Genomic DNA, 24,317 nt, shown 5'->3' with positions numbered 1-24,317 from the left:
CCTCACGTGTTCACATTTGCTCTCAGTTTCCAGTGCCCCTCCTCCATCAGGAGAGCTTGTGTTCTAAACTTTCCCTGTGTGTTCCCGCTCTCTCGTGGAGTTCCCTTGTGAGAATCAGGCCTATCCAGTTCCCACATCTAAGTCATGTGGACATGGCACCTCAACACTCCAAGAGTCATCCTGGAACCAACGATGAGGACATCTGAGAGCTTGTGAAATCGCAGAATCAGCTGGGAGGAACATGCTTGTAATCATAGAACTGAGGCTGAAGCAGGAGAATTGTGAGTTCAAGGTCAGCCTAGTCTACAAAATGAGACTCTATCTCAAAACGTATACAACATGGATGGAAAAGTAGCTCAGTTGGTAGAACGCTCACCTAGCATGCAGGAACCTCTGGGCCAGAGCCCAGCATGGAATCTACCCTGGTAATAGGAAGCTGAATGTCAGCCACATTCAAGCAACATTTGTTCTATCCACCTTCTGATGAGACAGATGAGAACTGTAACCAGTCACATTGTTCTGCCCACCTTCTGATGAGACAGGTGAGAACTTAGCCAATTGGGTTGTTTCTTACATCTCACTTCTCTTTTCTGTACATCACTCCCTTTTTTTCTGGTTTTAATTAAAACTTGATGCCGCAGAATGGGCATTCTGACCATCTGATCTGGGCTCCAGCCTTGGTCCAGGATCATAAAGTCATTAAGATCTGCAGAACTGAGTTCATTGCTGTTTTGTCTTTAACATGGAGGCTATTATAATCAGGGTACCAGGAAGAAGCAGGCCTGATAGGGTAGCCTAGAAGCACCTCTGAGGAAATGCCATCTAAGCCAAGGAAGAGCTCAGGCCAGCCTTAAACTCCATATATACAGTCAAAAATGACCTTGAATTTACGCTCCTGGATCCATTTCCTGGGTGCTGGGATTAAGGACTACAGTGTCATGCCCTGATCATCTGGTACTGAGGTCTGAACCCACGGCTTAGCGCATGCTGGGAAGGCATCCTGCCCACGGAGCTACAGCCCCAGCTCAACTGAATGAGGCGCTACTGAAGGGCAGAGGCAACCTCACCAAGTTCCAACAGAGGTCTCCTCCAGGTGGAGGGAATAGTTGTACAAAGATCTTGAAGCAGAAACGAGCTGGTGTGGCCAGTGATTCTGTGGATCACGATAAGACGCTCATAAAAGGGAGGGGAACAGGAAACTCCCTGTCCCTTCCCCTGCCTCTGTGTCTGCTTCTGACATCTGCTTCTGTCCATCTTTTATAAAAGCACGGGTGATTCATTCAGCACACTCTGCCTGAGTTCTGCACGCTGCTCCAGCCGTCAAAGGCAAGGGAGCTACGGGATCCCTCGGTTTATTGTCTGTGGTCGTCCAGAAGCACTTCTGGTTTGAGTGGCACCTGACGTGGGCAGTGTGGTGGGACAGAGCCTTTAGCCCCTAATAGTATTGGGACTGCATTAAGGTTCAGGGTACCCACCTGGAGCTGAAAAAGAACTGAAGAATTGCTTGGTGTGGGAACGCACCCCCCCACACACACATCTAGTGCCTGGCACTCTGCTGACAGGCTGAGCCCCTGTAACTGAAGGAGAACGAAAGGCCTCAGAAACATCTGAGAACCCAGGTCTCTCTGGTCTCTTACCTATTTGACTTTTCCAAAATTGGTCATGGATACCAGGCTTCTAGAGTTCCTCCCCCTCCCCCTTAAGTAAGCCACAGGGCCCAGAATGCTGAGTTAACTTTTTCCTGTATTTCTGTGTAGGAGCTGGTCATAAGGAAATTCTCTTATCTGTCTTGTTTGACAGTAAATCCTGGGACTCTCATTGCAGGTGGCTCTTGCACAATGCTCAGAAAGGAATGCATAGTCCAAGGAGAATCTACACAGTGAGTTCCAGGACAGCCAGGACTACACAGTGGGACCCTGCTTTTAAGACACAAAGCCAACCAACCAAAAAACAAAACAAAACAAAACAAAACAAAACAAAAAAACACCTCAGAATTTTCCTTGGGTTTTTCAGGGTCTTCATTTATGAAGACTTGAGTTTCATCTAAAACATTGGTTAAATAAATGTGTTAAGCTTTTTACGTGTTAAACTTCTCATTATTGGACTGTTAGCCATATCAGTATTTTGTATTATATGGCACCAGATGTTAAGAGTCAAGGCCAGCCTGGTTTACATGAGATCCTGGGCCAAAAAAAAAAAAAAAAAAAAAAAAAAATCAAAAGCAAGAGCTCTGGGGAGATTGTCTTACAAGCATGAGGTCGAAGTTCAGTCCCCAGAGCCTATGAACGAAGAGGCGCTCTCTTGTGAGCCCAGCACTAGGGTGGCAGAGACGGGCAGATACCTGGGCTCACTGGTTGACTAGCCTAGTCTACAAGGCCAACAAGAGATTCTTTCAAAAAAAAAAAAAGAAAGAAAGAAAGGAAAAGAAAAGAAAAGAAAAAAAAGAAAAGAGTGAGCAGCATGAGAGGAACAACCCAAGAGTTTGTCTTCTGGCCTCCACATGAACACACACACACAGGGGTGGGGAGCGGTACTGAATTAAAGAATTAGACTTGGAAGCAGCATTGACTGCAAACCTCAAAGCCACCACTGGGGGAAAGTTTTGCTGGGATGGGATGAAGCAAACTCTGGTCTACAGACTTCACATGGAGGAGGAGGGCGGGGCCAAGGAACTGCTGTCCCCAGGGAGAGCAGTTTCATCCTGTCAGTGGGCACCATCAACTTCCTGAACCCTCATGGAAATGGGCATTAGGGGTGACGGTCTTGGGGCAGTGTCTTTGGTTTTGAAAGATTCAGAGGAGAAGCACACATTTGCTGTGATCTGAGCCCCGCAGCTCGCTGTGGAACTATCAGGCAGATGTCCATAATCAGACAGGCACATTTTCCCGAGGGAGTGCCCGTCTGGGTGACCACAGAGAAGCCACTGCCGTGGGAACGCAGTGAGGCCTGGTTACACGGAGAGAGATGGACATCCCCTCTCTCCGTGTAAATGTCAGTAGGACACAGCAAACAGTGCAGCTGCTAGGCTGGGTATGCAAGTGCATGGGCCCAGCTTCATAACTGGGACAGTCACCCTCCACATATGCCTACCACTAAGTCAAGCCCCTGCTTGGAGGAGGGCATGCCTGTCTCTTTTTTAAAACACAGGTCTGTAGCCTAGGCTGCCCTTACACCCTTATACTCTATATGTAGTTTGGGATGGCTTTGAACTCCTGATCTGCCTGCCTCCTTCTCTGACATACTGGGATTACAGGCATGCTCCTCCACGACTGGTTATGAGTGCTGGGTACTAAACCCAGAGCTTTGCACCTGCCAGCCAAGCACTCTACCAACTGAACTGCATTCCCAAGCTGGAAGCACATTTCTAAATGGTTATTTAAATATAAGATGAGCACACTCATGTTCATGCAAAGAGAGAACACACTCCCAGAAGGTGACTTCTGACCTCCACATTCACTCTGTCACACATGTGTGCCCAAACACATACACATCATCTGGGCAAAACAAATAAATATGTAGTTAAAAGATTAAAAAAAAATAAGGTGAATGAAACAAATATGAATGAAAGTAAAACCAAAAGTCATGAGCAGAGCTCCTGCCACTGCCCTGTGCCGCCCCTCCCCCACATCACACGCCCCCTCCCCAGGCATCCAGATGTGCGACCCTCCCAAAGGGTGAGTCCGGGAGTTCAACCCAGCTGCTGTTGCTACCACTTAAGTAAGGAGCATATGGCAAATGAGGGGGCAGAAAAGAAGGACACCTCCCCCAAAGAGGGGAGTCTAGACTAGGAACTTTTCAACAGCTTCCTACTCCATAAGAGGTGGGGAAATGCCAGAGCCATGCCTTTGGGCAATCTTGAGAGTCACCACTCGAGGAGCCAGGAATAGTTTACTCAGAAAGCCAAGAACAGTCTTAGGCGGACAGTTTATGTGGAGCTGTGGACAGCATGCACGTTAGGTCTGTCTACTGAAGGTAACTCGCGTCTCCTCACCGGTGCACATGTGTGTCTGAGTAGACAATAGAACGGGGGAAGCGGTGCCTCTGATTCTTTCTCGGCTGTGGATAATGTGAAGTTAATCTACCAACCCACATTCAAACAGTGCCAGGCTCCAAGCAACAGACTCTTGGCAAGGGGGAAGAAGAAGGGCAGAAAGTAAGGTTTAGAGTTTAATATCGACTGTCAATTTATCAGGACATAGAGCCACCCAAGGGACAAACCTCTGGACATGACCGTGAGAGGGTTATGAGCTAGATTAAATGAGACGGGAGGATGCATCCTAATTGTGGGCAGCGCCATCTGGTAGGCTGGGCTCCTGGGCTGAATAAAAAGAAGAAAGAGAGCTGAGCACCGGTGGCCATCTCTCTCTCTGCTTCCTGACTATGATCCCTAGGGACCCACCGCCTTTCTCTCCATGACTGACTGTGTTCTGAGCCAGAATTGTCACATCTCTTCCTAGCTGCACAAGATAATACTATCTTCCCATCCCAGAGGGTCCGAAGGTTTGCTACAATATCTCCTTGCCTAGTGACTCCCTGGATACCTTGGACCTTTCATTCTGAGGGTCTGCCTAGAATTCCCTAAGCTGAACTAACTAACTATAGGATCATGTTTCCAATGGGTCGGAATTATGTTGAGGTTTTAAGTTGTGCTATCACAAAAAGGGTACCATAATGAGCAGCCAGGCCTCAGCTCTGACTCCGGAAAAGTGCAAACACGTTTCTGCGGCAGCCAAAGGACCTCCAAAGCCTCAGGACTGCTCCAGGTGGGAAGCGACAGATGGAGGTGACACATCTTTTTAGAATTGTCTGGAACCCCTAAGGGACATACAGAGCCATATGTGGAGTGTGCCACCTCCTAACCATGTCCAGATGTCACATGTATAAGGGGTTTGGGAGAGGAAAGCTTTGAAGTGATAGTTTAGCCAGATGTGGTGGTGCACACCTGTAAGCCCAGCACTCAGGAGGCTGAGGCAGGAGGATGTCTGAGGCTAGACTGGGCTACATATTGAGACAGTGTCTTAAAGAGAAAAGAACCAGTTTTAGAGCAACTGAGAGAAAACTGGGAATCAAACATGAGACCTGCTCCACTGAAGGGCAGACAGTCACAGAAACAATTCAGGACTGGGTTGTCAAGAACACATCTCTTATTTCCCAGATTGGCAACCGGAAGAGCCAATATACAACCCCACTAGAGGCCATCCTGTGTCCCTGCCAATGCACAGTGCCACTGCCCTGAGCTGGAGGCTCACTCAGGCACCACACTTCTCATTTCCGTTCTGCCCATATGTGGAGCGAGAGCTTGCTGTTGGACTACTTTGGTGAGCTCAAAGCCAGCCTGCTCTACACAGTGAGCCTCTGCCCAAAAAAGCAAAACGACAACAAAACCCCGCAACCTGAGACCCCTCCTTCTGGAAAACAGGCAAACTAGATGCCCCCTTGCCCTGAACATTAGGCAGTAAAATCAACTAACATCAAAATGCAGATATGCAAAGTTATTCCAGCAAGAACAGCCAGTCTGAGCAGGCCAGCTGGAAGGGTTTGCAAATCTGAAGAGAAACTGCCCGTCAACACACAAGCTTCCCTCACAGTCCACAGAGATTCTCTATGACAGAGTTGTCCTGTCCTAAGGAAAGGTGGATCCAGACACTGACCCACACCCCAGAACAGGCGACCTGAGCCTTCTTCAGAAATGGACTTGTCTGCCCCACGTTCTAACTCTGGAACATTCTCACTTCCCTGGGGAAGTCACATGTGAGTGACTCACCCACTCACTTTGCTGGAACACAGTTTCATTTTACAGCCCACAAGAACAGATTTAACTTCTGATCTCCAGGGCCAGTGAAGGGTGGTGAGCGGGCACCACCCAAGCAGGAGGCCTTTCAAAACTGCCAGCCACGTGGAGAAGCAACTGCGACTCTCTACGCTCTTTCTCGGAACTTAAATCCTTCATAAGACGGGTGTCGTTGGAATGATGGGTTCTGAGACAGGAACATGGGTATTTCCAAACCTTTCCTCAAAGACAGGTTACATATGTTATGTCAATGTGAATTTAGAAACAAACCTACATTGAGAAAAATCTACAGGAGGTTTCAGGCTGAGCTCCAGCATGGGATGCCCACAGACTCAAATGGAGTCCCTGGTGCTAATGTCACGCAAGCGGATTGAAAGCTTAACAGGAAGACAGATGAGGACACAGCTCAGTGGGCAAGGAGTTTGCCATGCAAAGCTGAAGACTGGAGTTTAGACCCTCAGGACCCACACACTAGTCCTGTAGGCATGGCAGTCTGTCTGTGATCCTAGCTCTCTGGAGGGAGGGAGAGGGAGGAGGGGGAGAGAGAGAGAGAGAGTTCCTCAATGAATAAAGTGCAGAGCAGTGGAGAAAGACACTTCAGGTCTCTGCATACAATGTGTTGTCTAAATCTTGTACACTTACTTACAGCATGGGAAACAATGACAGTATCTCGCCAAGACACAGATGTCACATACAGTTTAACTAACCTTAGCTAATAGGTTGAGAAGCAATTATTATTTTATATATGATTTAAAACATACAAAGTTTGAACTCTAGTCCAATGTCTCCTTTATCTAAATGGCAGAGGGAGGAGCTGGGAACATTGATCACACGGGCTTCTCCACTCCCTGAACTAATGTTCCTGACTTCCTGGGGAGTCTTCACCATCCTCTTCATTTTCTAGGACAAAAACAGGCTTAGCAGCGCTGTGTAACCGGCCTGAGGTCAACAGTCAGCTCATGACCAGGCTAGGATAAGACCTCACTTCATCCTGTTTGGTTTGAGTTGTTCCTTGTCGTTGTTGTTTGTTTGTTTGTAAGGAGTGGGAGGAGGGGTCTCATTTTGTAGTTTATGCTAGCACAGAATCCACCACATAATCCAGACTGACCTGAAACTCTCCACAATCCTGCTTCAGCCTTCTAAGTTTTGGGGTTTCAGGCATGAGCAATCGAGCCCAGCTGCCTCTGTCTTGTTTGAAATATTTCAAATTGATCAGAATGCTACAATAGCAAAAACTGACTGCATTGTATTAAGAAGCAAAGTAAAAAAAAAAATCTACATTTTACTAAAACAAAAAGAGCCAACCTGGCCTAGGTGGTTGTCAGGGAAACTGGTTGGGGTCTACATATTTAGCTAATTCATGTCTTCCTCAGTTTCCCCAGGCATAAGGTTCAAATAGGACATACAGGGGTTATTGTAACAAACTTTATAAGTGTAGCTGGTGACATCGATTCTTAGTTCACATACATCATCACAGTGTTTAGATTCTTTCTCTCTTCCTCCCCACCCCTTCCTCAACAGCTCTCAGCAGTGCCTAAGGACTGGAGACCTCTGGAATTCTGATTGACTGCATCATTTTGTTAGTGGTGGTTGTGAGATCTTAAAATAGTGTTCTAGCACTCGGGAGGCAGAGGTAGGCAGATCTATGTGAGTTCAATGTCGTGGAATATTTAACTATGTGTTACATTTGTTTATGCTCCAGAATATTACTTTAACTGTACAAAGGTGTGCTACATTTTTTTTACGTTGTGTTTGTTTAACAATGTAAGGATGTGTGTTTAATTATGTAAAGGTGTGTTGTATTTGTTTCACCTTGCCTGCCTAAGGCACCTGATTGGTCTAATAAAAAGGTGAGCAGGAAATAGCTAAGCAGGAGAGGGATAGGCAGGGCTGACAGGCAGAAAGAATAAATAGGAGGAGAAATCTAGGCTTCAGAAGAATAAGAAAGAAAAAAGGAGAGAAAGAGAGGGACACATGGGGGCCAGGGCAGAAGTCAGGCAGCTGCCAGCAAGACCTGAGAAGCAGAGAAGCTATTTAGAAAGAAGAAAGGTAAAAAGCCCTGAGGCAAAATGTAGATGAAGAGAAAACAGGTTAAAAGAGAAACAGGTTAAAAGAGCTAGCCAGAAACGAGCCTAAGTTAGACCGGGCATTCATAATTCATAAAAAGTCTCTGGTCATGATTTAGGAGCTGGTGAGGACTCTCCAACCTTCCCAGTGTCGCTGCCCAGCTTCCAGCTGCCTTCAGTCCCACAGGGGACAGCTTGCTCTTCCACAGCAGCTTCCGTCCTGCTGAGAGGCACGAAGCTGGGCTTCCAGTCCACACCCTGTTCTCTGGAGCATCACGGGGCTTATTTTTAAACAAATATTGACCCTTGAGTTGCACTAAATGACAGATATTTTTATCAAGACTATGTCATTTGTCCCTCTCATCTAGAGAAGTGGGGTTATCATGTACACCATAGAGAAATTAAGCATGGGGTCCCAGGTGACTTGTGCGGGAGTGATGGGGTCTTCACTCAGATTCCATGCTCTCTGTCATGTTAATACATGAGAGTGCACACATGAAAATTAACTCTAAAGGCAGATGACAATTCTAGAAGCCTTCAAAATAATAACGGAAATAAAAACTTTAAGTGGTTAGGGCTGGAGAGATGGATCAGCAGCTAAGAGGGTATATTGCTCTTGCATAGGACCCAAATTTGGTCCCCATGTTAGGAAGTTTAGAACTGCCTGCTACAGCTCCAGGGTATCTGACACTCTGGGCTTCCACAGGCATCTGCAGCCATAGTCACACGCACCCCAGCCCTGCAACATGTACATACATAATTAAAATTAAAAAATAAATATTAGAAAAAATCCTAAAATTTTAAATTGACATGTTTCTTGCTAAATTAGCTGATTTTGTTGTTGTTGTTGTTTCTCATCTTTAACAAACTGGATGGAAAAGCTAAAACGGTGAGAAAATGCTCTTCCCAGATGAATTGGCTGAGACTGGAGCATACTTAATCTGGCAGAGGGTCGGCTGCTAGTCAAAGGCAGAAGTCGGTGCCGTGCAAATCCAGAAACAGTTTCTGACTGCCGCGCCCAGTCGAGGCTCAGCTGTCCCGCCTAGTGCCTCTTGGAGCTGACATGTGGTCAGCAGCATGCCATTTCCAGAGGAGGATGCAGGATTCCAACAGGCACACTCTGTGCCCACCTTAGAACAGAACAGGGGCTGGCATCCTGTGCACGCAAGTGGGGAGGCAGTGGCTGAGCCAGCCATAATATGCAAATGCTGGACACAGTAGCCACACCCATAGTCACAGGAGTACCTCTAGTACTTAGGAAGCTAAGGCAGGAGGACAGAAAGTCTGAGGCCGCTGAGTTACATAACAAGACCTTAGTATGTCTCTCTCGCGCGCGCACGCACACTCTGCTGGCTCCCGCAGCTCACTGGGGAATGATGCCATTGGTTAGTATGCATCCAGTGTCTGCAGGGGTTAGTCAGGGTGAGCCCACCGGCTGTCTACCCGCGCAGCTGCAGACTGAAGAGTACCCAGCAGACACCAGCAGAAGAGTGGGGAGCAGCAGAAACATCTCTTCTGGGTTTTGCTATGAACTGAAAGCACTAGGGGCTTTCATGCAAAACCCTTGACGAGGCAGACAAAGTCATGATACAATTTTTCAAGCCCAGAGAGTGGCTGCCTTATGTTATCATGGTAGTGTCCTCCAGACTAAAACACAACTATGTTGTTGCTCGGTTAGAACGGGTTTTCCTTATTTCAGATCAAACTGCCAATCACACCACAGCTGAGAAAACCATGAGAGTACACAAAGGAGACAGAAATTCAGGGCTGGAGAGATGGCTCAGTGCTTTAAGAACACTTGATTTTGCAGAGGACCCAAATTCTGTTCCCAGCACCCATATGGTAGCTACAACCATCTGTAACTCTCGTTCCAGGGGATACAGTGCCCTCTTCTGTTCTCTGTGGGCACTGCATGCGTGTGGTGCACATACACTCATACAGATGAAATAAAAACAAATAAATTTTCTGTTTGTCTTTTTGAAACATGGTCTCACTATATAATCTTGACTGTCCTGGAACTATGTAGACCAGGCTGGCCTCTAACTCACAGAAATCCTTCTGCCTCTACCTCCTGAGTGCTGAGATCAAAGGTGTGTACCACCATACCCAGCTAGTAAATCCTTTTTAAAAAAGAAACAGGGATAAAAATGCAGGTCGGGTCCCAGAGAAATTGTATTCCTGCCAGGGTTGGATTATTGAGATACAGAACCCTGATTTGCAGAAGGTCAACAGTCTCATTCACAGTAAACGATGATAGCCTGGTAGCAGCTTAAAGGTTCTTTGGGCTGACTCACCATGGGCAGCACAGGTACACCCTGCAACAAAGAGCCATGCCATCCTTCTGATGAGGGGTAGCCATGAGGAGTCCAGACCCAAGGGCAGCAAAACCAGCGTCCCAGCTTAGCTGAAAATTTCTCATCCTAGCCACTCAGAGCAGAAATGTCTCTTTAAATCTCATGCTACCCTCTCTCCAGAATAAAGTGGGTGGAGTCCTGTGGGTCACTCGTTCTAATATATATATATATATATATATATATATATATATATATATATATATACTTCCTAGCTATGAAGTTTGGGCCAAGGTACAATTTCCCAGATTTCAGTTTCCTCATGGGTTACATAGAATCAATAGCAAGAACTAGTGATACAAAGAATAATCAAGCTATCACTCTACATTCTTAGAAGAGCAAACACATTATGACTTGACAGCGTTTATCTATTCCTTTTATTACTGTTTGTTCTAGACTAATGAGGTCCCATCTATGAGAACCAGCTGTACACCACAGTGAGACCAAATGAAAATGGTCCAGCGTTGTTCAGAGCGAAACTTATTGGGTACTTGGTGAGTGAAGAGGGTGCTCCCCACCCCCTCCCCTAGCAAGACCAGGTTGATCTTGTGTCAGAAATATATTAGGACAAAAGCTACCTTATCCAAGCCAGAAAGCGCCCACATTACCTCAAGCAGAAATCAAAGAGGCAGGAATATTCCTGGCACCAGAGTCTGGTAATGAGCTGCGCCGTCACTTTAATGTTTGTTTATGTGGAGTGAGCTAGGAAGCCGTGTGGGAAGGAGGGGGTTGGAGACCAACCAGGGATACCCAGGGGCAAACATGGTCGTTAGATACAAGATGGCTGCTGTTAGACCAAGGCGAATCTGCAGGTGATTCTCTCCAAAGAGCCTTTCCCCACCGTATCTCTGAAGTCTAGCATTATCCACTCACAGCTTAGCAGGTACAGACAGCTGTAGCCTTACACGAGGAACGAGTTCTGTGAGTGAACAGTACTGAAGGCTGCAAACATAATGTGGAACACACTGACACATGGCAACGAACTTACCTTATGTGTATTTTACCTCAGTCGTTCTGTGGATGTGCACAGGCATGCTCTTTTGGGTGCATATAGGCATGTGTGCATGTGTGCATGTGAGCGTGCGGGCCAAAGGTCAACTATAGGCATCGTTCCTCCTTAAGCACCTTGTCTATTGAGACAGGGTCTCCCACCGGCCCGGCGCTTGCCAAGCAGGCTTTGCCATTGCCACCAAGTCTGCACCACCATGTCCAACTGACCTGCCTGGATTCAAAGGATCAGACTCGGGCTCTCCTTGGATGCCAAGTACTTTATCAACTGAACCATCTCGCTGTTCACTTAAGAATGTGTCCTTTTTAAAATCCCTTTAAAAGATCCTTTATAGCAATCCCTAATCACTTCAAATCTGTGCAATTTCTGGTTATGAATATTATGCCTCAATAAAGTAACATACATTTTTACAGCCCAAGACATGGCCATCACCTCTGGGGAACACATTGCTCTTTCCTTCCTAATATCAACACCCACTCACAAGCAAACAGACTCGGTGAAATCCAAAGGCCCATATGGCTTTCCCATAGCATCATGGGTAAAATTGTGTCTCCTCAGGGTAACAACCACTTAAAGAAAGACTCCGTCAACAACCAGGCTCTTTCATAGGGTGCATCTCTTTCCTGACCAATCCAGGATGGTTTTGGAATCGAAAGCTCTCACTAAAATATGGAAGGTCCCTTGGTTCTATGGTCTTCCTTCAGGAAGGCTGTAAATAAACTCTTCTAGGCATGTGGGAATCTCGTGCAGGAACCTCAATGGCTGGCTGGGACCCACCAGCACAGGTCTCTAGCTCTTGTCTCTCACCAGAGACTCTCATATACTATCCGCACAGACACCACCCTGGTCGCTCATCATGGATCTGCAACCACAGGCCACCGTCCACCAAGACCAAGATTCCAAAGCTGCTTGGTGTCTCCTTTCGTCCTAGCAATCCTACGTCTTGGGCTCAGAACAAGGGCACCTTATCAGGGAAGTCAAGATGGGTCTTCTTATTCTTCTGACAGGGTCTCTCTACATAGTCTGACTGCCTTAGAGTTCACTCTGTAGCCCAGGCTGGCCCGCAACTCACAAGGATCTGCCTGCCTCTGCCTCCCAAGTGCTGGGATTAAAGGTGTGCGGTGATACAACTCAGACACCTGTCTCTCGCGTGCTCTTTCCCCAAGAGATTTCCATCTTTCTTTACAAAATCCTGGGAACACAGAATAAGGATAGCGTGACTCCAAGTAAGAGAGTGGGCTACAAGAGGTTTGAGGGGAGCCCTGCGCAATGGGGGTACAGATGTCAGCCAGTTCAGCAGTCATGGGCCATGGAGGGTCCTTCAAAATGCTAAGATAGGGCTGTTCAGGTCACTCAGACGGTAAAGGCACCTGCTGCCAAGCCCTATGACCTGAATTCAAGCCTTAAAATACAGGTGGTGGAGAGAGAGAGAATTGACGTGCAAAGGAACGTGGCATGTACCATTCCCTTCCCCCTCAAAATGTAAAAAACAATTTTTGAAGTTAAAATTGGTGCTAGAAGGAAGGGCTGGAGCGATGGTGCAGTAATTAAGAGCACTTGCTGTTCTTGCAGAGGACCTGGGTTCAGTTCTCAATGCCCACATAGTGGCTCACAACCACCCTTAACTCCAGGATCTGACTCCCTCTTCTGGTCTGCAAAGGCACCAGGCACACACGTGATCCACAGACATACACATAGACAAAACACTCGTACACAAAAAAAAAAAAAAACAAATAAATCTCAAAATAAAAACAAAACAAAAAACCCAAAAACCTAGGGCTGGGGGTGTCGACCTGTGGTAGAGAGCACTTGCCCAGAATTACATCATGCTCTAAGACTGAAAATGAGTATGTCGAACAGAAGTCTGCTCCTGAGTTAACTGCAGCACCGCTAGTGTCCAGGTAAATGGGCAAAGAAAAAGTGGTAAACACATACCTGGGATGCTCTTTACCTTTAAAGATAACGTGGCCATTGTGACAACAGATCAAAGAAAAGAGCATTGTGCTAAGCCCAGCACAAAAAGGCTCAGAACCCAGGGAGTGCACAGGGCCTGGTGGCTTGCAGCCATCATCCCAGCATTCAGGGAGAGGCAGCAGGAGGGCGGGCGTTTGAGGGAGGACAATGGTGGTTACTGGAGCTGGGAGTCAGATCCCCAACCACCAATGCATAATAATAATAATAATAATAATAATAATAAATAGAAAAGAGCAAGGCAATGAGCCTGTAGGCACAGCTGGGGGCAGGGGAGTGGAGGCAGGAGGATCCCTGGGACTCACTGACCAGTTAGCCTAGATAAATCAGTGAGGTCCGGACTCAGCGAATCACACTGCTAGTAAAAACAAGGCAGGGAGCAAAGACAAGACACCTGGCATCCATCTCTGCCCCCTCTCCACACTAGTGCACACAGTGCAGAGGGAAGGGGTAGCAATGTGAGGCTTCCAGAAGTCCTACTGGGCATCTTTTGCCACAGAATGAGATACAGGAGTTATGTGACCCTGTCCTTCCTGCTGTAGAGGCGGCCACCTGACCACCCAGGGAGGGAAGAGCGCACGTTTTCCAGATGAACGGGAAGAGCAGCGTGTTTTTCCTCCACAGACTGAGGAAGAAAGTGAGCAGACGGCACTCAGCTCTGCTCGTGACCTCAGGTCCGGCCAACTGTGTGGGCAGCACCTCCCTCAACCACACCCTCCCCGGGTCGGGGCAGGGTTCTTTCCAGAATTCAAGCTGAGTCTGGTGGAAAGACAGAAAACCGAGTGTTCAAGCTTCCACCGAGGCTCTCTGAATCACGGAGAGAACTTGGCTATTTATGGCGACGCCTCCTCCCCTGGTTTAGTATTTGAATCCTCTTCAAGGCGGGCGTAAGAAAAAGACTTCCTGGCAAAACTGGAAAGAGCAGGACTGACCTGAGTGGCTGAGAGGGAAGAAGTCAGGAGAATGGAGATGGAAAAAGTGGGGGAGGAGGGGTGACACCAGTGACTGCCCTGCTCTCCCCAGACCTACTCCAAAGGAGGTGCTGGGGCAGAAACCATAAAGTCAGGACAGATGGGAGATGCATATATATGAGAATGTTTTTCCCTCAGAAAACCAGCCATTGAGTTAGAAGAAAGAAACGGAGGGCTGGCTCCGTGGATCAAAGCCCTTTTCTCCAAGCCTGAAGACCTTAGCTCATTCCAGGACCCACTGGAAGGAAGGAGAGACGCGACTCTAGCAATTTGTCCTCTGATATCTACATGCATGCATGAGATGCTCACAGCCCTAGAGAAAATGTAACACACACACACACGAGAGAGAGAGAGAGAGACACACACAGAGACAGAGACACAGAGAGAGACAGAGAACCTAATAGTGGCTGTCGTAAGGCATGACCATCAATCAAATCATCCTCAGGACTCAGGAGACTGAGGCAGGAGACTAGTTTGAGGAGCACTTGGACTATTTTGCATGAGCTTGTCAATAATAAAGTGCTTTTAACTGGTAGAAACTAAGAATTAGAGCAGATTCTTGAGCCGGGCAGTGGTGGCACATGCCTTTAATCCCAGCACTCGGGAGGCAGAGGCAGGCAGATTTCTGTGAGTTCGAGTCCAGCCTGGTCTACAAAACCTAGTTCTAGGACAGGCTCCAAAAAGCTACAGAGAAACCCTGTTTCGATAAACAAAACAAAACAAACAAACAAAAAAGAGCAGATTCCTGGAAAGCAGCCCTTCCCTACTGGAGAGTGGGTATCAACACACACGGGTGCCACTGGGTGCTCCGCTGACTCCCAGTCTCTTCACCTTGCCCATGAACCACATGTGGCTTCTGAGCAACCAGTGATGTGGCTACAGCTACAGAGAAACTCTGTTTTTAAGGTCTGTATCGTTCTGATGGAATTTACTCTTTATAAAGCATTATTCCCCCCATAAGAGTGAACATTTTAAAATGCATTAACTTCTGCTCCTGCAGGCCTGACGTTTACCTTGACCGCTGTGCACAAAGCACCTGCCAGGCAGAAGGTGGCTGTCTAGTATTACTTGTAACGACTAGTTGGTACCAGCAGCTTTGCGCACTTTGAATATTCTTCCAGGCACTAAGCAATATTTTAATGTGTTCATTTGAATGTGGTTCACAGACAGCACAAGGTACTCATTTGCAATTTGAATTTGCTAGTTATCTTAATTACATTATTTTCTAGCTTAAAAAGGTAAATGTGGGTATATATGTATATATATACACACACATATATATTGTATATATTTTGTAAATGTATATATCTTAGACAGGGTATCATTGTGTAGCTCTGGTTGATCTACAACCATGCTGCCATTGAACTCACAGAAGTCCACCTGCCATTGCCTCCCAAGTACTGGGATTAAAGGTAGGCACTACAAGGCCTCACTGATATTTAAGAATTTTAAATGGAAGGTGTCTCTCCACGTATAAATGATAGCTGTCAGAAACTTTAGTATTGTTACCATAAAGAGAAAACGAAGGAGTTGACACGGGAGCTCATAAGTTACTTGGACACATGCAGTTCTATAAGCCATAGGCCTCTGGTTCAAATAAAATTCTTCTGGAAAAGACGAACCTGTTTTCTAAATGAGGCTTTAAATATTTAATGGAAAATTTTAAAACTTGGGACAGAGTCTCGTGCCATCCAGGCTGACAGCTAACTCACTATATCACTAAGGATGACCCTAAGTGTCTGATTCCCCTCCTTCCTCCACCCCTAGCGTTCTAGGCCTGCCTCACTAAAGACATTTTATGTGGTGCTTTGTGAGCGTGAGGCTCTATCAACTGCATGCCCAGCTCATGAAAAAACTTTTTGGTATTTAATTTAGCTACTATAAAAATCTTAAGTATGTTTAAAGTATTCTTGATATTGAATTGATGGTAAAACTATAAAACTGTGAAATCCAAATATATATCCAACTTTTCTGGTGACAAGTAAACACTGAAATTCGAATGTGGTCACTGTAAAATATTAGCATAAGCTGAAAAGCAGTCATTAACAACTTTTTATTTATTATTGATTACTTATGATCGTACTTTGAATATACTGTAAAATAACCAAGTTTTGTCTTTCCTTTTGTTTTCTATGCAATGCTAGGGCTGCAGAGCACATGGGAGAGCAGGTATCTCTTTTACACACTGATTTCACGTCCTCTGAGTTATGCCCAGGAGTTGGGAGGGTTGGACCATACGGAGGAGTTCTGAAGAGCATTTTCTAAACTTAAAGGCTCCTATTGCTTGAGGTCAGTAAATTGTTGTAACACCTCCTGAGTCTTCAGAAAACTTCCGTGAACGTTATCACCGCCACCCATCAGCTGATGGATGGCCAAGACAAAAGGAAAACCCAATGAACACACACAGTGTGCACTGTGAGCCACACAAAGAATGAAAGCGCCGTTCCTTCACAGCTACTTGGATGGTCCTGGAGGGCACCGGACTAAGACAAACACAGAAAGGCACACACCACACTACCTCCCTCGTGTGGAATAGGAAGCAGGCGCAGTCACAGAAGCTGAGAGCAGACAGGTGGTTACTGGAGACAAGGGAGAGAGGTTGGTCAGAGGGACTGGGTTTTGGTTAGACAGAATAAGGAGTTCCGGTGTGAACTGTACAAGAGGGTGACCTCAGATATTAATCGTACAGGGTGCATTCACAAAAGCTAGAAGACAGCTGGTGTGCAGCCTGGTTGGCAGAGTGCTTGCCTGGCTGCACAAAGCCCGGGGTTTGACGTCCAGCACTGCTTGTTAATAAAACCAGACGTGGTGGCACATAACTGTATCCCAACACCAGGGAAGTGAACGCAGGAAGGACAGCAGTTCGAGGTCAACCCGGACTACAAGAGACCCTTTCTCAAAGAAAATTCAAGTCTGCATGGAAGAGTCAGTCACTCAGAAAATAAAAATCTTCAAATGCATTAAAATTTGTTCTTGGCCCAGGAGAACTAAGCACTTGTTGTATGATTTATTTATTTTAAGTAATCCAAAAATAACTATTTGAATCAACACACATACATCTATAGGCTTTAGAAGAACACAGCGTTCTAAAAGGGCACTGGAAGGTGACTCAAATATTATCAATAAATCCTCTGAGACTAACAGTTCCTGCTCAAATTTCCTATACTCAACATCACCAGGATTGATTTTCTGTGGTTATTTTTTTCTATCCCTTTGAGTTGGCCAAGTGATAACACTAACATATTTAGCACTAACATATCAAGGAACCATAGGAAATACTAATAAGCAAATAACATTTGTTATTTATTTATTTTGAGGCAGAATCTCATGTAGCCTCTGAACTTGCTGCGTAGAAGAAGATGACCTTGAACTTCTGATCTGTACGCTTCCACCTCCCCTAAGCTGGATTACTGGCGTGTGCTGGGATACCTGTTCTATGCTGCGCTGGAAGGTCCAGGCCTTCACACATACTAAACAAGCACTCCACCAAGTGAGCTACAGGCTCAGCTTCGGGCCCTTTGCTTATAATTTTTATTTTAAGGATAACACGTATATTGGCTAAAATGGTATTGTTTCACCTTATTGCCGTCTATCGACCTTTGCAGTGGGGTGGACCCTGGTGACTGGAGCTGTTTGTCACTGTGTCCGCTCACCTGTGTCCTCTCACCTGTGCCTTCCCTTCAGCTGCCTGTGAGAGGCGATGAGGTGAGCTTATGGACTCGGGAGAAGCGTCTCACTGCCGTGCTGAAAGAGTGGCTCTGTCCACCCCTTCAGATGGAAAGCGTAACTCTCAGAATTGGGGAGATCTGAGACAACTACAATCTATTTCCCTTCCTGCTTTCATAAGTTATCAAATTGGCTGTAAGCCCTGAAAAGGGCATGTTAAAACAATGCAAACCTACCGTTTTTTCCCCTATTTTTTATGTTTCCTGACAGACACGTAAGCAGCTCCAGTTTTCTATCCCTAAAGCAAGCCTGCAGCATCCACACCTTTGCACGCAGCTCTACACATCCCAACTGTAAATCTAGGGACAAGTCCTAGAATTGAAGTTGCTAGAATGTCTTCTTATACAAATTTGACAAATCCTTCCAAATTGCCAAGCAGTTCTTCACGTGACCCTTAGGCACTCTCCAAACACCCTGGCCCTTCCCAAGAAGGAACTTGGGAAACCTTTTGAAACTCTGGAGAATGTTAAGTATGTGCTCATTATTTTCAAGAAGGGACCAGCTTTACTTTCTTACTTGTGTGTGGGGAGGTACCTCTACCAAGGATGAGAACCACTGAGCCAATAGGTCCTCACGCGCAACAGAAAGGCACTAAACCCCAGAAAATGTGCTTGTTCCTTTGCTCCCTGAGAGGCAGACGTCGGGGTCCAATTTCTGTAATGCCCCTGCTCCCTTTTAGGGAAGAGAGCTCAGGCACAAGGAAATCAGGAGAATGAGGCCCCATGTCAGCCTCTGACAGTAATGCCACATGGTCCCTCTCCAGGAAAAGGGTCCCTTCACACAGACAACACATCCTTGTTGGCCAGAAGTCGCTCACTGGCATCTCATTGTTCAGACTCTGCGAGGCATCCAGGCCTGCCAGTTAGGGGAGAGGTGGGGAGGAGCCCATGGGATTTCTACATGGCAACCTATGGTCTAGCCTTTAGTCACCGTTTATGCCTGTGCTGATGGCGGCAATAACGTTCACACAAGTTTTATGACAAGCTCAGGACATGGTGCGACAGTTTACTGACCTCAAGGAATAGGGACCTTTGAGTTTAGAAAACGCTCTTCAGAAATGGCATTTCAGGGTCCCACAACAAAAATCCCAGCTCGGTTCAAACACAACCAGACACCAAGGAGTTATACCCCACCTAAGTCACAGTGGGCCTCAGAGACCCTTGGTTTTTAAGACAGTTAACAGATTGCATTAACCCATCTCGGCTTCGATCCTGTAAACATCAACAAACAGAAAACCTTGAGCTGGAGCTAAGCCTAGAAGTGCTGGAGACTACATTGAAGGACTACGGTAACAGAGCCATTGCTAAAGGGCTGTCTCGGAAGCAGGAGGACAGCTTGGTCTCCAGAAACTGTGTTTTTAAACGGGGAGGGGCAGTAGGTGCGCTTATGATCCCACTGCTGGGGAGGCTCGCTAGCCGGTCAGCCTGGCTTAGTGGTGAGACAATGAGAGAACCCGTCTCAAAGTACAGAAGGTGGCCAGCACCTGAGGAACAATAGCTGAAGTTGTCCCCTGGCTTCTACAAGCACACGTGTCTGTGTATTCAGCCCTACACACACCACCACCACACACACACTCAGAATTGAGTTTGGAGGGAGACGTATCTGTTGTTATCAGCTCTCTGCGATACTGACTGTGTAGCAGAGAACTGTCCTATGGAATGGGGGTTTAGAGTGTTCCTCTTCACATCACCTAGAGCGTGTAGTGCAATGACAGATTAGAGGTCCATGGAAGGTCACGCTGTCACACTTCATTCAGCATGCTCATTTGTGAGTGTGTAAGGCCTATTTTCTCACAGATGGGACCCCCATCCACCATACTGGGTGAGAACCTGGGGCAGTGACCCTCCAGAGGGTGAGGGTGCACACTTGTAGCCAGTAAAACCAGGGCCCAGAAGAATGAGACAGAAGGGTGTCAAATTCCAGGCTGGCCTGGGTTGCACAGTAAGAACACCCCAAAAGAATTTTTTTAAGAATGGGGCAAGAGTCAGGCATTGGGGTGCACACCTTTAATCCCAGCCCTTGGAAGGCAGAGGCAGGTGGCTCTCTATGAGTTCAGCCCAACCTAGTCTACATGGTGAGTTCCAGGACATTCAGGGCTACATAATGAGACCCTGTAAACAAACAAACAAAACAAAAATAGGGCAAGAATCTAAATTTTGTTTAGGCTTCCTAGGGGATTTTGATGTACCCTGAAGTTTGGGGAAGTCGCAGGACCGGGACTTGAAACCATGTTTCTTCATCTATAAAACCCGGTTAAGAAAGAGCCTGTCTCAGGCTGAGGAGAATTAGAAATAAATGGCATAGGCTGAGCATTACTCAGAGACACTCTGAGAAGGCTACCCCGGCACCTAGTAAACTTCCTCCGTACTTAACTGCAGGAGCACAAACCTCCAAAGGCTTGGGAAACCCCCCCCTCCCCCAAACTCAAGCAACACCCTCGTGGAAGCTTTCTGGTTAGATTTTAAAGCTGTATAATTTTGGCGGCTGGAGATGCAGCTCAGCTGGTAGAGTGCTTGCCTAGCACACACAAAGTCCTGGGTTGGACTCCCCAGCACCGAATAAACTAGGCATAGTTGTGCACATCTGTAATCCCAGCATTCAGGAGTGGAGGCAATAGAATCAGAAGTTTGAGGGCATCCTTGGCTACCCTGAATGTCAGGCTGCTTGCAGACAAAAAGAAAGTGATCCCTAACAAAAGCAATGAGTCCAACTAGGAGGAAATCATTGCCCTTGGCCTGATAGTTGTACCTCTAGTACCAATGGATGAGTGTACCCCTGTGTGTTCCCTGAAATCAGCCAAAGCCTGTTCTGACTGGCTTTGACAAGATAGCCATCGCCAAAGTCAGCGGCTCTTGGGTGCCTGTGATTATCGCTTTCCGATCTAGCTCCCTTCTCTGGCTTACTTTTTTATAAAAAGATTTTGTTAGTGTGTGTGTGTGTGTGTGTGTGTGTGTGTGTTCTCCAAGGCTGTAAGGTGTCAGATCCCCTGGAGCTAGAGTTGCAGGCAGTTGTGAGTCATCTCAAGTGGATGCTGGGGATCCAACTGTAGCCCTCTGGAAGAGCAGCAAATGCTCTTAACCACTGAGTCATTTCTTCAGCCCCTACCTGCTCTTGTGTTTATTTAAGGTTGTTTGGGTCTTTCTCTCATGCAGTCCAGGTTAGCTTCCAACGTTACCCCGAACTACCCACTGTCCTGAGGCGCTGGGATTTCAGGCAAGAGAACACCTGGTTTACTCAGAGTCAAGGATGAAACCCAGGGCGTCTGGGATGCTAAATGGGCACTCTATCAACGCAAGTATATCTCTGGTCCCCTTACTCATTCTTCTCTCTGCTCTCTATGGATTCATTGGCAACCATAGAGTTGCTTCCCACCTAAGAAAGCGAAGAGTCTGAAAATGATGGGCAGCGGGACCGATTAACTAGCGGGTCATCCCATCCACCCTTCCACTATCAACTGGAGATCCAGGAGCCCAGGTTTAACGAAAGCCACGGTTACTCAGAGCTCCCAGTGCTCCTCCAGTTACGGTAGGCTTTCCACACACTTGGGGTGCACCTCAAGCAAGCAGAGTGTTAAACCGCCATCCTCTTAGGTACCAGAGTCCCTGGCTGGTCAAGGCTCTGAGAGCCGAGTGAGACTGTAGCCACCGGCAGGCAAGGGACACGCAGCTCAGAATAAGACGATTCCTTTGGTGCTAAGCACTGTGCCGAGGTCGTTTGGACAAGGAGGGCGAGGAACGCCCTAAGAATAAGAGAAAGCAAACTTACTTGTAAAAAAGAAAAGACAACACAAGTGGTGAGGGGGTGAGCTTCAACGAGTGTTAACTCAGTCTTTTCCACCATGTGGAGACAGGCGCTTGGACTCAGCAAAGGACGACAGGGGTCTGGGAGTGATGGGCTGGACCGGGTACTAGTGTGTACAGCGCCGCCTGCTCCTTCCCACTACTTCCCAGGTGGTTGCTTCGGCTCGGCTAGGGACCCGCACGCGCCCTGGGCGCACTGCCAGGTGGCCCAAAGAACAGCGCCTGGTCGCAGCACCCCGTCCCTGGGCTTAAGACCCCCAGCCACTGCCTAGGACAGCCGGCTGGAGCCCAAGACTCCCAGGCAGAAGCCCAAGACCTGCGACGGAGCCCAGGATCCCGAGATTAAGTTCAGGTCTCCAGGCCCCAGCCTAGGAGCTGCGGCCAAAACCAGAGTCCCCAACCAAGTCTAGATCTCCGGGTCCGATCCTAAAACACCGGCCGGGAGCCTAGGATCCACACCCAGATCCCAGAGCCCACCCTTGAGGTCTGAAACCCCGGCCCAAGTTCCTTACCTCCCGCGCGGAGACCGGCTGTGAGCCTACTGCGGCTGCCACACCCTCGTTCGGGACGACAGGACCCGCCCCGTCCCGGGGTGGAGACTGAGCCAGAGTTCCTGGTTGTTCCTCTGCCCACGGGATGAAAAGTCCCTCCCAGGCCCGGCACTGCTAGAGCCGCGCAAGGCTCGCCCCCACTCCGCCCCCATTCTGCACCAGGCGGCGCCCGAGGCCGCTCTGGATGCGTATCCCACCCACACTCAGGACTTCCTACCCCACTCAGGACCCTGACCCAACAAAGGACCCGGCGCCTGCACCGCCAAAACCCACTCAGGACCCTGGCCCTGCACCTCCAAAACCCATTCGGAACCCCTAACCTGCACAGCCGGACCCCACTCGGGTCCTCAGTCCCAGGATCTCGGCCTTGAGTCCCACAGGGGTAACACATCGCACCCGGGTCTCAGCGCTCCAGCCGGGCACCCGGGGTTCATATGCCCAGACCAGACAAAAGTGGGCTGGAAAAGTAGAAAATGACATCCGAGGGCACAGTTCTGTTCTACACTACAGCTTATGTTCCAGAAAATTCCTAGCAGTTCCACGTCTCCCTTAAAGGAAATAGTTTCAGCCTCCAGAGTCCTGGGAACGGTGCAGGGAGGCGGGTACAAGGCACCTTTGGGGACTGCCATTAGGAGCAGCTCCTGTTTTCCTACTGAACCCCCTACTGCTATATTGCTTTGGTTGGCCAGTCTGGTTCTCCCACACGCCTCTAGCAGCAGGTGCAGTGAATGCCTGAAGAACAGAGCCTGTGCCTCTACGGGCAACCTTCAATTTTATTTAACAAAGAATGGGTTGCTTTGGGCAATGTTTGCTATCCAGCCAATCAAAACCCACGTGGTCATTACATTAAATTATATCAGCAGCATGTCTAGAAGGTGACTTATTGTGTGGTTAACGGCTGTGGGTTCAGGAGGAGACAACAGATCTAGACTTGGGCCTGTCCTTTCATGTTTGAAGACCTAAATGTTTGTAAGTTTCCACATGGGGAGGAGACACTAGCATTGGGTCCCCATGGGATTAGAGTTATGGGCAGTCATGAGCCTCCATGTAGGTGCTGGAAATTGAACCCAAGTTCTCTGGAAGAAGAGCCAGTGCTCTTAACTGCTGATCTCTCCAGTCCCTGACTGAACCTTTTATGGGACACCAGAAGCCAGGACTACATTTGGTCAGGGATCGTCTGGGATCAGAGGACGGCTGGCCTCCAGCAGTCTTGTCTCTTTCTGAGCTCCCAGCGGCCCCACACAACTTCTTCCCATAACCCACAGGGTTCTCCTGAGAATGTCCTCAAGGGAGCATTAGCAGGGCATCCACATCCTGTTCTATTTCTGGGGAACCTGACCTAAGACAGAACATTAAGACAATAGAGTTGACTAACGTAAGGACTCAGAGAGACTTCACATCAAAGATCTCAGGACAAGGGGCTAGAGAGATGGCTCAGTGGTTAAGAGCACTGGTTGCCCTTGTACAGGACCTGGGTTCAGCTTCCAGAACCCACATGGTGGTTCACAACCTTCTATAAATGCCCTCTTCTGACTTCTGCAGGCACCGGGCGTACATGACATACATACATACTTGAAGACAAAATGCTCATATACATAAAGTAAATAACACATCTTTTTTATATAAATATAAAAAGAGCACTGGCTACTCTGTCGGAAGACCCCAGGTTCAGTTTCCAGTACCCACTTGCTGTCTTAAACCATCTATAACTCCAGTTCCAAGTGGTGCTGAAATCTCCTCTGGCCTCCATGTATGCACAGACAAGCATACAGACATCAAAATGGGTACATATATTTACTTCAGATTTCTCCTGAAGTTGAATGAAAGCAAGAGTAGACTTTTTTTTTTCCATCTTACAACAAACCTGGGCTTGGTGATACATACCTGGAATCCCAGGACGTGGGAGGTGGAGCAGAAGGATCAGAATTCAAGGTTATCCTCAGCCACTTCGCGAGTTCAAGGCCAGCCTGGGATGCACGAGCCACTGTCTCAATGAAAAACAACAACAAACACTTTCAATAGCTTAAAGGCCATAGCTCAGTGGTAAAGCAACATGCTAAACACACACAAGGCCCTGGATT

The 24,317-nt window shown here is 47.5% G+C and overlaps 1 protein-coding gene across 1 annotated transcript in view; it reads right to left on the bottom strand.

Annotated features, from left to right (window-relative positions):
- Anxa4 (annexin A4) overlaps positions 1 to 22,307 on the bottom strand; it is a 52,127-nt gene extending 29,820 nt beyond the window's left edge. The window contains exon 1 of the mRNA XM_048416517.3: positions 22,198 to 22,307. The gene's annotated coding sequence lies outside the window, so the exon portion shown is untranslated. The remainder of the gene's footprint in view (positions 1 to 22,197) is intronic.
- Positions 22,308 to 24,317: the final 2,010 nt, after the last annotated feature.

The sequence above is a fragment of the Myodes glareolus genome, chromosome 6 (assembly GCF_982192425.1).
Source record: "Myodes glareolus chromosome 6, mMyoGla1.1, whole genome shotgun sequence".
Lineage (NCBI taxonomy): Eukaryota > Metazoa > Chordata > Mammalia > Rodentia > Cricetidae > Myodes > Myodes glareolus.
Note: the sequence above shows the minus strand (reverse complement) of the source record. Positions and strands in the feature narration are given on the sequence as shown.